Source organism: Thalia democratica, unplaced genomic scaffold, assembly GCF_965202585.1.
Source record: "Thalia democratica unplaced genomic scaffold, ktThaDemo2.hap1.1 HAP1_SCAFFOLD_801, whole genome shotgun sequence".
Taxonomy (NCBI): Eukaryota; Metazoa; Chordata; class Thaliacea; order Salpida; family Salpidae; genus Thalia; species Thalia democratica.
In genome coordinates, this window is record NW_028139770.1 from 33,248 (window position 1) to 45,428 (window position 12,181).

Below are 12,181 nucleotides of genomic sequence, written 5' to 3' on the forward strand. Positions count from 1 at the left end.
ATAAAAATCTTACTATAAAGCAGTTTTAAATAAAATGAGTGGAACTTTGAACAACTCACAAAACTTGTCTGAAAACAGCAGTTTTACACAGTCAAACTGTGGAACTATTTGCTCTGAAGATGAGGAATCAGAGGTAAAAATTTTAATGTTAAATATATTTGTAATTTGCAAAAATATTTAAAAAAACTATTTATAAAGTTTAGATTATTTTGGTGGTTAAATAAATCAATTTTCAACTTAAAACTTTAAAAATGTTTAAAAAATCACAGGAAGAATGGGAAGAACCAAAGTTGAAGTACACAAGGATGGGAAATGATCTCACAACAATATTGAAAGAAGACTATGCATCATGCATTGCATGCCATGAAAAAGTTTGTTATTAATTAACAGCATTGTTAACATTAAACTAAATATTTTGTATACAAAAATAAATATTTAGTTCTAGACAAGACGTTAAAAGGTATCCATGGTGTGCGACTCAATAACCAAAAGGTTCTTCGTGCACCAGGTCCTAGAATCAAATATTTTGAGCATCTTTTTTTGTTGTCCAATAAAATATATAATATATACACTAATATTTTTGTTTTTTGATCATAGATAGTTTTTAAATTTTTTTTATTGTTTTATTTTATATAATTTATTTAATGCATCTAACCTTTCATTTATTGGTTTAAAACAATTTACATAGACTTAGTGATCTAATGTATTCAGCCTTCTTTTGCTATGATCAAGATCAACTATACACAAAAGACTGCAAGAAAGAGAAAAGGAATATTTTAGAAAAACGAAGAAAAAGATGAAGAAATAAGAAGCAGAATGAATTTAATTGTTTTTTTTGTGTTTGTGTTTTGTTTATTGCATCACTGTGTATGTTTTTTTTTTTTAACATGTAATTTTTTTTTTGTTTTTTTTTCTTCTTCTTTTTCTTCTTCTCTGTGCACAACACGCATAGCTGATCTTGGCTGATAGCGGGCCTTATTATTATTTGCTATGATCAGAACCCGTCTAGGTCCTAATAATAAAAACAACTCAGATTAAAACCCAGCCAGATATGGATTTAAAACTTAGAGGCTGCATAGTGCATGTTGATTGATACATAGTAAATTTGCTTTCTTCCTTTCAAAACCCACCCATACTTATTATTTTTTATTTACTGTTTTAAATTTTAATGAATTTGATAAAAAAGTTTTTTTTAGACTTTTTTAAATGTTTTGTAATAGGGTTTAGTCACCTCTCTTTTTTATTGGTGTGTTTCAGAAGAAAAAGTTTTGAAATTTGAATTTTTTTTTGAATACTAAACAATAAGATAAATAAAAACAATTATAGTTAAATTATGAATAAATAATGATCATGATTACACTTTTGTTTTTTTATAATCATGCAGTTCATATAAAATAGCTTTTTCATTGTGTTTTGTGGAGTTTATTGTTTTCGAACATTGCACAGTGCATAAAACTTTGTGTATTTTTAATAAACTCAAGTGTAAAATTCAACTTTTTGTCTTTTATAAAGACAAATACCAAAACATAGCTTTTAGTTTATCTTTACTCCAAATTACAACAATTTCACCACAAAATCAGTTTTCTATCTTTTAGTTTGTGTAATACTTTTGAATTTTTTTATTTATTTTTTTGAAGAAGGCTTGTTTTCAATTATTTTTTTTAGTTAAAGTTTTGTTTTAAAGTTTTGGATTTTACTTGCAAGCCTTATGTTGTCCACCCTTTTCCTATAACAAAGTTGTTTGAACTGAAAATTGATAAATCAAAATTGCATTCTTAAAACTTAATTTTTTTTCCAAGCAGGACCATTAATCGTAGGGTTAATAATGGGCAATCTTTGGTTAATAGGCTAAAACTTGGCCCACTAAGCAGAACCCTCTGGCATGTTGAGTAAATTTTGTCTAAATAAAAATATGTGCAATACAAATAATATGAGCCTTTATATGACAATTTTGCTATTAATTTTGTTTTTTTACACTGAAACTTTTATTAAATGCTTATTTCAATACAATTTTGCGTTGAAAGATTAAAAAAATATAATACAATCTTCCAAAACTGTCAGATCCTGGTTTGTGGATTAGATAGCTCACTACCTAGGCCCTAAATTTTTCTATTAGAAATATCATTGCTACTTGTTTTTTAATTAGAGCTGCAAGTATTCTTTAAAGAAACTTAACAAGTTTGCAAGTTCATTTAATTTCTAACCTGCTGTATAATTAAATATGCTCAAAAAAAAACACAGTGTTTAAGATGAATAAATTTATTCAAACGGTAGAATAGACCAGAGACAATGCATGATGACATCATAGTGGGTGAAGATCTATTCAAACTACTTTCAGTGTTATTTTATTTTTATATATTGAAAAATTACAGCTATGTTAAAACAGTGGAAAATGTTAAAATGGAACATTTAATTTATGATAAACAATTGTATTTAAGGTAGTTTATGTTGTGCCGTACTCCATTTGAAGTCATTATTTATTGGCACTGGTACAAAGATAATTTTAAACTTTTTTCTTTGCTTTTCAACACCTTTGAACATGTTTTCTACAAGTTAGTTGACAAAAAATATTTTCATGAAATATTATTTATATTTTTTTCAAATAAAAATGAAAGTTTTCGAAATTTACCTTTGAAGTTTAGTTTTCAAAAGTTTTAATAATTTATAAATACATCCATCCAGGGTGGCCTGGAACTAAAACCTGAAATTTGAGAAATTTTGTAAAAAAACCTGGAATTTGAAACGTGTTTAGTAGTGAAATTTTGATTTGACACAAAACATCTTTCATATAGATAACAATTTTTGTCATCATTAAAGTTTTTTTTTAACACATTTAAAGTAGCTTTACTTTTCAGTGTGTTTATACTATTCAACACAGTTTTTTATTTAAACTTAATTTAAGACAAAAATTTGACTCAAAAACGTGTACTTTCAAAAAACCTGTAAGAAATTAAAAAAACCGGTGGTCACCCTGTCTGTCATAAAACTTTTTTAAGTTTTAAGAGTTAAAAAAATTGTCTTTTAAAGAACTTATGTTAAAGCTAAAATAAAAGTGAATAAAGTGTCTTGGTTTTGTTAAAACAGAGTTATTCAAATAATTATAGATTTTAAGTATACTTTTATATTATATTGCAGTTTGTGGCACTTGGAACACATCTAGGAGCTGTTCATGTTTTAGACCACGAAGGAAATAGAATCAGAGAGAAGCTTTTTGAAAAAGTGAGTTATCTACTTAATCTTTGTATGTGAGCTTTGTTGAAAGTTCCAACTTTTTTACAAACAAAATAAATTGCAATACAATTCGATACACCAATAATGGATAAAAAGAGAATTTTTTACCACTACTGTCAGTTTATTAATTAAAATGTTTTAAAGTATTGAATGACTTATTCAAGTAAAAACGTTATAATTTTATAGACCTTTACTATATATTTATATTAAAATATAAAAATGTCAATAGTTTTTTTGATTATTTTTATTTGGTGTAAATTCAGTGTTACTCTGCTGTAATGAAGTGTTATTTAACTTATTGATGTAAAATAAATATTTACTTAAAGTAAAAAACAACACTTAATTATAAAAACTGTTTTCATTTGAAACCAACGTAAGCAAAGTTTATATGTTTCTTGTTTCTGTGCTTACTTTGAATAAATGTAACAGTTTTTTATAAACACGATTTTCATTTAAACTTTTTCCCACTACAGCATCGTGCAAGTGTGACCAGTATAACAATGGACGTGAGCGGGGAATACGTCGCAAGCAGCTCAGATGACGGGGTCGTTTACATATCAGGCCTTTACACCGACGAGCACAATGTCAAGTTGCAAGTCAACAGACCAATTAAAGTGCGATTGTTGTTTGTATGCTCACATATAATTGTTTCAAGTATCGTATCAAAAAATTGCTTTGTTTTATAAAAACAGCTGTGAGGATTAAAGTTAAGCTTTTGAAAAGGTTGACATAAAGTTTTTAAAGTCAAACATTGCAAACACTTTAAGTTTGCACATAGCAATTTTTTTTGTATGATGATATCAATTAACAAAAAAAAAAACAGAGAAAAAAAGTAACCTATGTATGTGTTGAAATTAGTATTAGTAAATAGTAAAAGTGACTTTTTCAATTTTAATTTTTTTAACAATTAAATATGTTGAACTTGATTTTTTTTAAACGTTCAAGTATGCAATTTTAAATACTTCTTAAAATGCAGCATGAATTAAAAAAAAAATATATATTTGAGTTTGGTAAAAAATATCTAAAATACTGGTAAACTAATTGAAAAGGAATATATTTTGACAAGCAAATGATAGCATGAATCATGAATAAGTCAAGATACATATGTAGCCTAATTTCAAGTATTTCAGAATATTTACTTGATTTTATAGAAATCCCTTTAGTAACAGCTTACCATGTTTGCTTGTAACAGATGATTTTGAAACTTTATTATATACAGATCAGTCTGGAAAATTTAATATTTTGTTGTTATTGATATAAACTAGTTGTTTTTAAAATAACATTTTATTTTTAATATTTAGTTAAAGTTGTGCACTTGTTTTACTTTACATATAAATACTTATTAATCTAAAGCAATTTAATTACAATTTAGTACTAATAAAAAAATCTGAACTAGAAGATAGCTACTTTTCGAAATGTAGCTAATATTGCTTATTAACCTTATAGTAAATATTGGTCATTGATTAGTTTTAATTTTATTGCTGTCTTTTTTATGGTATCTATTAGTTGTTATTTTCAACTTCAAGTACCGTTACTCGTTTAACTAATTAATATAATATTGCTTATTACTGCAATGCAATTAAAATGAAACTTTGAGTATTTCAAATTTTAAATGATAAACTAACAAAAAAATTGTGATTTTATTCCTACAATGATAAAATAAAATTTTAATTTGTTGTTACTATTGATGTTAAATTGTTATGATTAAAGTCTAGGAACTTTTAAATTTAAAAAAAAAAACAAAAAACACATGATCATGTCATTCAATGTCTTTTAGACTTAAAACTTACCTAACAATTAAAAAAGTAAAAATTATGTGTATGCTTTCATTTATGTACACTTGAACTAAATACAAATAATATAACAGTAGACTCTACAACAGGGTTTCCCAAACTTTTTTTTTAAAGGCCGTCTTTAAAGAATTTAAAAAAAAAGGCCCCCTCTAACAAGATTACTCAAAAAATTAATATTAAAAACGCCTCAGACTTTTTTTTTTGCCATCATCATCAACTCCAGAATATCTAGTGTAAGTTTCAAATTGTGGCCTTGTGGCCCCCTATGTATCCTAAATTTTTCCATAATATCTAGTACAAGTTTCAAAACTACCATTAAAAAGACATAAGGTTTTTTATCACTTCATCATCAACTCCAGAATATCTAATGTGAATTAGAAATTATGACATCATGGCCCCCTGTGGCCCCTTTGCTGCTCGTGGCCCCCAGTGATAAAATAAAGCTTATAAAGTCATTGCTAGGTTTTTGTTAAATTGTGAGAGTTTTTGAATTTTAGAAGTATAAAAATGATATATCACTCATATCATACATGAGAAAATATTCTTAAACTTAAAAAGACCTATTTAACCATTAAAAAAAACTACATAAAACCTTTTATATATCTATAATTAGTTCTACTAGTTTTAAAGTTCACTGATGAAGGACTGTTGTCCGAAATAAATTTGAACAAAATGTTGCAATAAACTGGTAGATTTTTAAACCATCGTTTATTTATTTTTTGTAATATATCAACAACCAAACAATGTTCAACAGTCGATAGCGCTGGATCCGGATTTCGCGCGCAGCTCGTCCAAGATGTTCGTGTTCGGCACGGAGAAGCTGGTGATGTCGGAGAAGTCGTGGATGAGGGGGCACAAGCAGGTGGTGCTTCACCAGGGGGAGGGGGCGGTGAGGAAGGTCAAGTGGAGGGGGAGCCTGATCGCGTGGGCCAACGAGAATGTTTGTTTCTGATACTGTTTTTTTTTTAAGTTGTTGTTTGTTTTAATAATTTTTTGTTTCCAGTTTTTTGAATAGAGAGTTTACATTTGATTGAAAACTTATTTACAACAAATATATATTTTTTATCTGTATAAGCCAACGAGAATGTTTGTTTTTGAAGTTGTTTGTTTTAATAAGTTTTATTTTAATTTTTTTAATAGAGAGTTTACGCTTGATTGAAAGCTTGTTTAAGAAAAGTGTTAATGTTTTTTATCTGTATAACAATATATTTTTTTTTGTTATGTGACAAAATAGTATTTGCTTTTTATTTAAAATTTTTAACTAGTTCAAAGATTTAACATAAATTAACTTGAAAACAAATATTTTCTAAGTGTATAATCTCTAGTTTAACATATTAGATATTGTTCAAAAGTTTAACACATGAAAATTAATATTTAAAAGTAATTACAAATAAACTCAAGAGTCTGATTTAGAAAGAGTTAAGAAACTTGCAGTAAGCATTTAAAGCAAGAGTGATTTTTGGATTTTTATCTGAGCTAGTTACAATCATTTTCATGTTACAAACGCAGTAAATATCACAGTCTTCAATTAAGCAAGATTGCACAACTGTATATTTTCATCACTTGAAAATAACTCAAGTATTATTTACTAATTTTTCTTAATACAAACCATCTATGCTGCCAGTATAAGAGCCAAAAACCCCTAGACTATAAAAGTTTATTTTATTCAAGCAACTTTAAAAAAAAACTTGTTTAAGGTTAGCAAAATTATAAAATTTTATAAATTTATAGGTATTGAAGTTGTACAACATGAATTTAAGCTTTTTATTTAAACTAAATGCAGCCCATATGGTACCTGCTGTGAGCAATTTTTAGTAATTTTCATAAACTGATATTAATTTTTTATATTTTTTTTTATGTCTTTAAATAAGTTTAGTCGTATTTCTTACTTTCTTAAAGTTTTAAAGAAACTTTAGTAAACTGCACAAATTGTTAAGTACATTTACATTTTTCTTATGTGATTAATCTTATCAATTAGTTTTGTGATATACTTTTATTTTTTTCTTACATTTATAATTACTTGTAGGGAGTGAAGTTGTATTTATAGTTATTGTTACACAATTAAACTTTAAACCAGTTCAACAGTTTGCTCCCACTTTCCTTAATCAGTAAATGACGCGTAGGAGAAAAAAAAAACTTATGTGTTTAAACATTTTATTAACAGTGAAAAATCTGAAACGAAAAATGTGTAAACACAAACACATTGCCATTATAAAAGTTTACAAAATGAGTTCAATTACTTGCAGGGAGTGAAGTTGTACGACACGAGGCAGAAGCGCAGGATCCAGCACATTCCCCGATCGGGCACCATCTCAGACGCCTCCACCGTGTACAGCGGTACATCATTGAGAACCACCATGACCAAGCCCAACATGACGTCGCACAAGGACGTGATGACGTGCGATGACGTCATCAGGAGCGAAGTGGGGCCGCCCCACATCGCGTGGAAGGATGACGTCACGCTGCTGATCGGGTGGGCATACGACATCAAAGTTTGTTTTTTTATTCTTACTGAATAAATTATATAAGTTTGTAATACGTTTTGCTTTAGAACTTAATAGACATCAAAGTTTATTGTTAAATTTTCTATAACTTTACTAAATAGATAAAGTTTTGAAAGTTCAAATGATTTAGATGAAGTCAATAGATACATTTTGAAATTTTCAGTTTAGTATTGGCTTAATAAAGTTACAAATCCTTACTTAAAAAAGTGTTCATCATGTTTTTCTAAAATTTAAAAGTGTGTTTGAAATCTTTCTTAAAAACTTATAAACACGTACTTCTAATTTGGGCTTACGATATCAAAGTGAGTTTATTGTTTGTTATATTTTACTAGAACTTTTTACAATTTTTATACTTTTAGTTCTAAATAGAACAACAATGATTTTGAACTTTTTGTAAAAAATGTAAATTATTTTGGTTTTTGTACTATTTGTACTATTTGTACTATTTATATTTATCTTGAGATTAAAGTGAGGTTATCTTTTATAACTAGAACTTTGCTGTTTAAAATAATTTATTCATTAGTTGATGTTCTCTTTTTTTTCTATTTCTCGTTTACATTTACCATTCAAGGGTTTTATTTTTTTTATTTTGATCACGTTGAAATATCTTGAGTACATTTAGATGTTTTAGCTTCCAACTTTAATTTAAACTTATTATAAAAAAAAAATTAGTACCAAAATATTCTGAGTTAAATCATGGTTATACATTATGTACACATCATCAGGTACAAAAGGTATATTACTATGTCATAAAATTGTTTTAAAGTACGAGTTTTATTAAAAAAGCTCTTTTAAAACAAATTATTACTAAATTTACTAATTTTTAAAAATTTCTGCATGATTACAATTTTTTGATAGTTTTTACAATTAAAATAATTTTTTTGTTTTTGATGAAGATAAATTCGGTTCTCGATTTTTTTTTGTTTGTCATTTTTTTAATATGTGCTTGCTTCATTAGAAATAATACACTTAAAACTATCTTATTAAGAAACTCATCAAATTTACAAATTACTAAAGTTATATGGAATGCGATTTGATAAAAAAAAGTTTGAGTTGTAAATTGATTGTTTTCTCTCTATATCTGTAATTTATATGTTTTTGCTCTAGTGAAAGAACTTAAGTTACTTATTGAAATTATGTTTATTAAAAGTTTAACGTTTATTTATTAATTGTTGCACAAATATATTTAAAAATAAAGTAAGGTTTTTTTTAACTCAAATTATTTAGGAGTTTTGGATAGTTAATTTTAAAAGCTATCACATTTCTTTTTTAGTCAAAAAAGTTGTTCTCAGAACTTTTCACGTGTAAAAGTCAAATTTTTATGTATAATGCTTGCTAACAATTTTACATGTGTTTTTTAATTAAACTAAAAAAATATACTTTTAACAAATAAGTCATAATAAAAACTGTATCAAATATGCAGGTATGTAAAATACGAGAAAGACAAAGTCGTAGTGATCTGAGAGTGAAAACTAAATACTGTGTTATAGGTTAGTTTTTTATGTATAAACTTTATACTGTAACAATAATAAATATGCATTTAACAACAAAATATTTTTTTTTTGTTCTATGAAATATACATTTTTTCCTAATAAAAACTTTAAAGCTTCTATAAATATTTTTACAATTAAAATCATATTAAATTGTTTATGTTTTAGTTTACTGCCGGTATAATCAGTTCATTACTTAAAATGTATAGCAACTGGTTGTGTTTTGAAGAAGAAAAATATAAAGTTGGTATCAAGTATCAATTTTTATATTGACTACACTTTATATTTTACAACTGATAACTATAAAAACTTCACTGAAAACTTTTGATACAAAACCTTTGAATACCCTCAAATCAACAACAAAGTGTTGTAAAACTTTTGAGTTTGTTTTTACTTTAATACCTTAACAAATTTGTGTTTTTTTATCCAATATATATTACAGTCGAAATAAAAGTATGATTAAGTAGTTTTAGTGTTACATGACAATTAATATTTATTTGAGAATTTTAAGGGCCACATCTTAAAAGAAAATGTACCTGAATTTCTGAAATACCAAAGATCTGACACTTATTGCTTGATAACAAATTTTAGTTAAACAGTGTAAAAAATAGGCCATTTTGAATACTTATAACTAGAATTATTATAATTTTCTTGCACCCATTTTTAGACAGTAAACTAGGAAATAAAATAATTAACACCAAAATGAAAATTTTAAAACCTATTTGAGTAAAATAAGAGTTTTTGTTTTTAGTTATGCTCTATATTTTTTATTAATTAAGGTGTAAATACTAATAGTTATGATATTTTTCTGAATATTTGTTTTTGATAAAATGAATTATACGGAAGGTTTTTTAAAAACCTGTTAAACTTTTATACAGACTCTGTTACTAGTAAAATTACATTTTTTTGTATACAATATTTCTTATACAGTCATGCAGTTTTAAAACTAGTACAGCAAGGTTTTACAACTTCTACAGAAGATTAAAAAAATATATTTTTATATCAATACATAGTTGTTCAACTTATTATGCTAGTTTTTTGTTGAAAAAACAATGCTAGTCCTGCTGTTTCTTTAGAAATACTATTTATAAAAATAATTTAAGTTTTATAGTATTGCAAGCATAGTGCACAAATGTAAATATGCACAAACTATAGTTGTTAAGTTTTGAAACAGTTAATACTGAACAGCACGGTATTTTAAAATGTTTTTTCTATTTGTAGTTTTGTTTTTGCAATAGTTATTTAGAGTATGAATGTAATCTAAAGAAAGTTAAGATCAAGTAATGACCTGTATTTTTTTTGCAAGTTCTTTTATTGAGATTGAAATTTTATTTATGTTTACGTGTATAACTTTTTTTATTAAAAAACTAATACAGATATAGTAAATAAACCAAAAAAATAAACTAAACCTTACAGTTGTAAAAAACATTTCAATTATACACATATCTGTTTTAAGTATTTTTAAGTAATAGTAGTAAAACAGCTATCAAAAATGTTTTTCAAGTATTAAAGAAACATGAGAAATAAAACTGCTGTTCTTTTATTTTAAGTTGACTAAAAATACTAATTTATTAGGTTGTATAAGTTAATTGTAAGTAATTTAAAAAAAAATGCAACATTAAAAAATCTGTCTGAAAAAGATTTTTATACCTCTATAATTTTAGCTTACAGTGTACGCCTGAAAAGGACATAAATTAGTTATTCTGAAAACCTTATATAGCACTTAAATAGTCTAGAAATCCTTAAAAACCTTCAACAAAAGTTCAAAATCACAAAAACCCTGTTGGTGAGTAGTAAAGTCTTATTCAAAAAATAAAAGTACAACCTCAAATGTAAAAAAAAACTGACCAATCGTTTCACACAGAAAGCAACTTCCAAGTTGATTTTTTGTGCTGCGGAATAGCGCCGCTTGGTGATCAGATAATCGCGTTCGCTTACGTCAATAACCAATCTGAAGAGGAAGACAGCGATGGTGGCACCGTTGCCCAGTTACATACCTGGTATATACTAAATTAATTTTTAATTTGTTTTAGAGTCCAGTTTGATTGAAAAAAACATTGAAAATACTTCAGTCAATAAATATCACAACATTTAAATACTCAATAAGTTTATTTTAATTATTATAAATATTTTTTAAAGTTGAGATTAATAATGGCATTTAGTTATACACCTAACAAATTAAATTAGTTTTTAAAATATACCTGGTTAAAATAAAACAATTTTTTAGATTTGAAATTTGTTTATGAAATTGGTTAAAATAAACAAGTGAATTTTAAAAGATTTCAGTGCGTTAAAACTTAATTGTTTAACAATAAAAGTTTATGTTTTCAAATACAAACTTTAAAGTTTGTGTTTTGTTTCAAAGTTAATTGAAAATAATGTTATAATCTGTTTTTGAAATTATTATTTTTATTCAGAAATATCTATTGTTGTATTAATCCCATTCTTGTTTACTACAAAATAATACTTATGGCAGAAAAGGAAGACTCCACGGAAGCGTTGGAGTCCATCAGGCCGCAGTTGAGAATAGTAGAGAAGAATCAGATAGACAAGAGCAAGTATGACGAATTGTCTTCAGAGTCACTCACCATAAACGGGTTTGAAAACTGCAGGTGCGCCGATTACAGTTTAGGTATCTGATTGTTGATAATAGAACATTTTTGAGGTATTTTATAGTTGGTAGTTAAAAAAAAATATTTTTATAAAACTACTTTGAATTAATTTTGAAATTTGCTTCACTGTTTTGTACTTGTCATGTATTTTAAACATTAAAAGCAAGAAAATTTTAAAAGTTAAAAAACGTTAAACAAAATAGTATTATTATACTTGTAAGCATTTTACAGTTTCTAAAGATATCGATGTTGATATTTCTACTCTTCTTTATTTTTCTTTGTATTAAGCCAAAATTTTTGCAAGTCTTAAGCAAAAATAAATTATACAAGTGAATTGATTGACTTTTAAACTCATTTTTATTTAGGACGAACGTTTTCAAAACAGAGTTCAGCAGCAGCGAGTTTTTGGTCGTTTCGCCCAAAGACGTGATAATAGCCAGGAGGAGGGGACGAAGACGATCACGTGACCTGGCTGCTATCAACCAATCAGCATCGAGCTGCCATGGGAGCAGTGAAAGTTCTCGGCAAGAGACTGAAGAAGCACACACTGA

General features: G+C 26.5%; 1 pseudogene across 1 annotated transcript; it reads left to right on the forward strand.

Annotated features, from left to right (window-relative positions):
* Positions 1 to 34: 34 nt before the first annotated feature.
* On the forward strand, positions 35 to 12,177 carry LOC145847092 (vacuolar protein sorting-associated protein 41 homolog; annotated as a pseudogene). Its single transcript, XR_014371055.1, has 11 exons — positions 35 to 133; positions 270 to 371; positions 3,136 to 3,219; positions 3,705 to 3,845; positions 5,779 to 5,964; positions 7,271 to 7,353; positions 7,441 to 7,516; positions 8,952 to 9,022; positions 10,887 to 10,990; positions 11,495 to 11,650; positions 12,016 to 12,177. The product of XR_014371055.1 is annotated as a vacuolar protein sorting-associated protein 41 homolog (transcript).
* Positions 12,178 to 12,181: the final 4 nt, after the last annotated feature.